The following is a 6163-nucleotide window of genomic DNA, read 5'->3' as shown; positions in this document are numbered from 1 at the left end:
TAAAGGAGGTTAGTGATCATGGATAATTCCAACAAAAAAAGCATTATTTGTTAATTCATATTAAACTTATTTCTTTTTAGACCCTAAAATCCGGTGAGGTTACACAACATTGCCAACATGAGCTCTGTCCAGGCTACTTTATTGGAAAAAGTATTGAATGAGGAATCAAAAAACCTGGGTTCTAGGTCCAGTTCTTACATTAGATGATGTGTGGCCATGGACAAATCATTTTGTGCTCTGGGCCTTGGTTTTTTCATCTGAAAAATGGAGCAATGAGACTGGATGGTCTTCCAAGCCCTCTGCAAGTCTAATATTCTATGACTACATAATTATAAATGAAATCTATCTTATAGTGTTATACCAATCATTGCAAATAATATTGTGGCTAAAAAAAATCCATGCTTCATTGAAAAATTTGTTTCAACATCCATTTTTCCTTAGCCTCAACTGAACAACACAAGAATATTCCCATTTTTCTGTTGATAAATTGAGAAAACTGATAATGATGGTGATGAAATAGTAGAAGGAAGATTTGACTGGGATTCAGGAAATCTGAATTCTTGCCCCAGTTCTGCTACTCTCTCATCATATGCAAGTTATTTGCACTCTCTGAACCTCAGTTTGCTCAACTTTAAAAGGAGAGTTACATAGATGATCTAACATTTTGTGACTTGGGTAATTTGGGGTTCTGCTTTTGCAATCCCCTTCCTTTATAATTTTCTGCCATGTGCAGAAGGAAATGAACTTTTTAATTTTGTTTTTTTATTTTAAATGCTTATTTATTAATTTTTAGTTTTCAGCATTCATTTCCACAAAATTTTGACTTCCAAATTTTGTGCCCATCTCTCCCCTCCTCCATCCCATAATGTCTTGCGTTCTGATTATCCCTTCCCTCACTACCCTCCCTTCTATCATACCCCTCCCTTCCCTTATCTTCTTCTCTTTTTTCTTGTAGGGCAAGATAGATTTCTATACCATATTACCTGTATTTCTTATTTCCCAGTTACATGTAAAAATAATTCTCAACATTCATTTCTAATACTTTGAATTCCAACTTCTCTCCCTTCCTCCCTCCCCACCTATCCCCACTGAGAGGGCTAGCAAATCAATATAGGCTGTATATGTGTAGTTTTGCAAAAGACTTCCGTAACAATCAGGTTGTGTAAGACTAACTATATTTCCCTCCATCCTACCCTGCCCCCCATTTATTCTATTCTCTCTTTTGACCTTGTCCTTCCCCATAAGTGTTTATTTCTAATTACTCCCTTCTCCCATTTGCCCTCCCTTCCATCATCCCCCTCACTCCACTTGTCCCCTTCTCCCTTGATTTCCTGTAGTATAATATAGGTTTTCATACCAAATTGAGTGAGCATGTTATTCCTTCTTTAAGTCAAATGTGAAGTGAGTAAGCTTCACTTTTTCCCTCTCACCTCCTCCTTTTGAATAAGCTTATTCTTGTCTCTTTTATGAGAGATAATTTGCCCCATTCCATTTCTCCCTTTCTCCCAATATATTCCTCTCTCACCCCTTAATTTTATTTTTTATATATCATACTTTCTTAATCAACTCACCCTGTATACACACACATACATGCACACATGTGTGCATGTGTGTGTATAATCCCTCCAACTACTCAAATACTGAGAAAAGTCTCAAGAGTTATAAATATTACCTTTCCATGTAGGAATGTAAACAGTTCAACTTTAGAAAGTCTTTTATGATTTCTCTTTCCTGTTTACCTTTTTATGCTTCTCTTGATTCTTGTGTTTGAAAGTCAAATTTTCTTTTCAGGTCTGGTGTTCTCATCAAGAATACTTGAAAGTCCTCTCTATCATTGAATGACCACTTTTTCTCCTGGACTATTATCTCAGTTTTGCTGGGTTTTAATTTTGTTTTTAATAGAAGGATAATATACATTGCAAAAGGAGAGTCTTGGAATAAAAAAGATTGCCAGCCATTTCACAGCATTAAGGAAACCAAGGACTCCTTTTAAGCACAATGAAAAGTATTCAGCCTAGGAGACTTTCCTTCCTAGTTTAGGGTAAAAGTCCTAACCCTTTCCCATGGTCCCACTATCTAGATTTAATTTTTTTGTCTTGATATATACAGCAAGAGGAAAGGGCAATTGTCACTAGAATGAGAGTCAGAGGTTCCTGGGTTTGAATCCTGGCTCTTGAATCTGAACAAGTTGTTTAATCCATTTATCACTCAGTTTCCTCATCTGTAAAATGAGGCGTCTGAATTAGATAACCTTTAACATCTTGTCCTGTGCTAAGTCCTGTGGTCCTATAACTCTATAGAGTGGTGTTCTCATTGATGACAGCAGGCAAGAAAGTATGTAACAGCTTCCACAGAAAACATCTGCCCCATCAAAGTATCTGACCTACAGCCTCCCTCTCTAGACTAGACCTTGGGAACCATCAGTAACTCCAACCTGGAGTAACCATGTATGATTGCAAGGACATAATCAAAAACCAATCAACATTTATTAACTGCCTCCTGAGTGCTAAGCACTGCTTAGATAAGGCAAAGGAGAATCAGCAGAATTCCAAAGAATGGTCTACCCAGTTCCTACAGAAGTATAACATAGAAAAGTTTCTGCTCCCTGCCAGATCCAAAAGTAATCAGATCAGAAGTATAACCCCACCAGAGCAAAACAGTTATCTTTGTATTAATTATATATTCCATATTCCATCCTTCCTTGCCCCCTATCAAGTTCTTCTTTTGTTATTATAAATTATTATTTATTATAAACCTGCTGGAGAATAATAAGTATAATAATAGTAATGCAATAATTATATATATTATATTTATTATATATAATTATATTATAAGTTATGTATAATATAAATAAAAATGATATAATAAAAATAAACATGTGTGCACATGCATATACACTAAAAAAAGAAGGCAAGACTCAAAACGTTTTAAAAATTGTTTGAATTGTTGAAAAATTGTTTTAACATGTAATGGGGGATGAAAATAATTTAAAAAAAAAAAGAAGGCGGAACAGATTGCTGCCACTAGGTGGCGAGCAGAGATAACCAGCAGGCTATGGAGGAGAAAAGATTGAAGCTGAAGAGGCAATAAAAGTAGGAGACAGACAGACAGACACAGAGATAGAGAAAAACAGACAGAGACAGACAGACAGAGAGAAACAGAGAGGGAGAGAGAATATTAAAAGAATAGTTGATATTTCTATAATATTTATGTAATTTATACAGCACTTCACCTATCTAGCATAGGGTCTAGAGGGGCCACTCACCTGAGATCACAGGCTAGTGAACTGCCCCCTCCCTGGCCTGCATCCAGTCACCGTTGTTTGTCCAGGTTCGGCTGTAGGGAATCCTCACCTTTCCTTGGGGAATCAGGCTCCCCATTCACACTCCCTGGCTCACCACCACCCCTTCTCGGAAAATTGTTCATTATAGTAATAATAAAAATAGTAATTACAATAATAGTATGGCGTAAAAGTCTAAGGGGTTTCCTCTCTCAAAAGGGAGGAAGTTAAGAAAAAGAGAGAGCTATCTAAAGCCCGATATGAATTGAGTTAGAACAGGTCGTTGTGTTCTTACACAGAAGGCCATGTTAAATCTCAAAGAACCATAATGTGCGTAAACAAAACAATGTGAACAGAACTTAGTAACAACTTATAAATATGGTCACCCAGGAGGCGAGGTATTCAAGCCTCAACAAGACAAAAAACAGTGTGAAAGTCTAATTAGCCATTTCACAGTTCATCTCACTTCTCATTGTTTAATGAACTCCTGGGACCAAGCTGCTGGCTCAGGGACTCAGCTGGCCATTCCTCTTTCTAGTCACCTTTCACTGATGCTCATAGTAGTCACTGCGGACACCGTAGGTGCTGCTTGGCCAGGTGGTTACTCCCTATAGAAGTTATCTTCTTTAATTGTCATGTAAACTCTTTGAAGGATACAAAGTGCTTAACAAACATTTGTTTACTACATTGACAGACTGACTAGGTGTTTCCTCTATTCCCATAAAAAGTATTTTGGGGAGAGGACGTTATAGGAATACAGAATCAAAGAAAGAATGAATGGAAAAACCTTTATTAAGCACTTATTATATCCAAGGCACAGTGCTACGTGTTAGAGATAATATAGTTGTCCCTTCCACATCATGACTTTACATATTCTAGTTTCCATAGGACACGAGTCAGCATAAGAAATCAAATGAGAATCTGGGGGGAGTTTTGTAGATGCCTCAGCTACACGTAAAGGCCAGCAGATGACACGAAAAAGTTTAGAAACTCAGAAATGCATAAAACATATGTATAATATTGCATAATATCAACTTATTTTATCTTTTAATGCTGTAAACACCCCATAAAAAGAAAAAAAATTCAGACTTCTTTTCTGCTTCAAAAGGAAGGCCAAAAGAATTTAGCACAGATTTTCTAGATCTCAAGGGTGTTGTGCCCCTGGCCTCTGAGATTTGGAAGGGATAGCTGTAAATACAAAAGTGAGGCAGGTCCCACCTTCAATAGCCTTACAGTCTGATAAAGGGTAAACAGCATTCATGTGGGAGAGAGGGGCAGGAAAGAGGGAGACAGGAAGTGGTGAGCTGATTAATAGGGCAGTTAATGGACCCAGACTTTCCAGAAACCATGGTAGCATGATGCTATTGATCAGACTGCTGAGCCCAGAACTAGAGGAAGCTAGAGGGTGAGGAAAACTCCAAAGTCAAATTAAAGGAAGTGACTACCCTGCCCCAGGCTGCTTATCCACCCCACAATCACATCCCTAAATCCCTCTCTAACGTACTCTGTCCATGAATACTAATGGCGCCAAATACTTGCAGTTCTTCTTTCCAATCTCTCATCTGGCAACCATGTTGATAAATGAGCTTCCATGGTGCATCGTGGTCAGTGATGTTCAGACTGACTGACCATAAATTCAATTCAACTGAAGCAAATTTCCATTAAGCTTCTACTGTATACAAAGCACCAAGAAGGTGGTAGAAATACAACAATGAAAAATAATACAATCTCTATCCTTAAGGGATTTTAATTTACTAAATAATTTACTAAATGTGGAGTTTATCCAAATATAATATAACTATTTTTGACATAACAGGTACTGGTTTTGCAAGAGCTATAAAAAACGACTATGTTATTAATCAACACTAACCACAGAAGTACCATGAGATGAGATCCTATGAAAATTTCCCAAACCACCTTCAGAATGACACTTTCTGCTTAGCTGGTAAATGATGACTTTGATATCCTTTTCTTTCATTCTTTTTCCACTGCCACACAGGAGGTATGATTACAAAGTTATAGGACTGATTCTTTTTGATATATATGGTAGAACTTAAACATTTAAACGACTGTTTTCATGAGTAGTAGAGGGATTGGTATTATACATTTATCTCCCCAGGCATACTTCTACCCCAGAATTTTGGGGTTTCTATACATTTATATAGATCAATATAAATGTATATACTTAGCTATCTTTATACATATTTAAATATACATCTATGTGTATAAACATTTTGTAACCTATACATGCATATAGATAGGTATGAATTTATGTATTTATTGTCTTTAAGGTCAGGAATTCCCCTGACTGGGGAACCCTGTATCTCCCCCATAACTATGTGATGTTCTTTTGATACCACAGGAAGAGACTAAATATCTCAGATTGATTACAGGGAGTAATTATTTACACACAGGAGCAGTCAAAGGTGGCTGCCAGATGGTTCAGTGAATCCCCACTAAAGAACCCAAAAATCCCCATGATAATTTTAGAAAACAGAAGCAGGAGGAACTAGAAAGTGCATCACTACTGATAGGTGGATATTTTTGGTTATCTCCTTGGTAATGAGCTTGGGAGTTAAGCCAATGTTATGCCCAAACATAAGTTGGTGCATTGAACTTGTCTCAGTCATCTATATGTTATGATATTCTTATTTTGGCTTTGGTAGGTTATAGCATCTTAAGTTTTGACTCAGTGTCTAAAATATAATTTTATATCTAAGTTATGATTGTAAACAGGTCACCATATATGGACTGCCACCTTCCACAAAGCTTAAATTTTTATGACGTTTCACTTATTACTGTATTTTATGTTTTTTCCCAATCAGGACTCCACACTATTTCTATATATACGTGTGTGTAAACATACAGGATATATAAGGCATT

This window comes from Notamacropus eugenii, chromosome 2 (assembly GCF_028372415.1).
Source record: "Notamacropus eugenii isolate mMacEug1 chromosome 2, mMacEug1.pri_v2, whole genome shotgun sequence".
Classification (NCBI taxonomy): Eukaryota; Metazoa; Chordata; class Mammalia; order Diprotodontia; family Macropodidae; genus Notamacropus; species Notamacropus eugenii.
Note: the sequence above shows the minus strand (reverse complement) of the source record.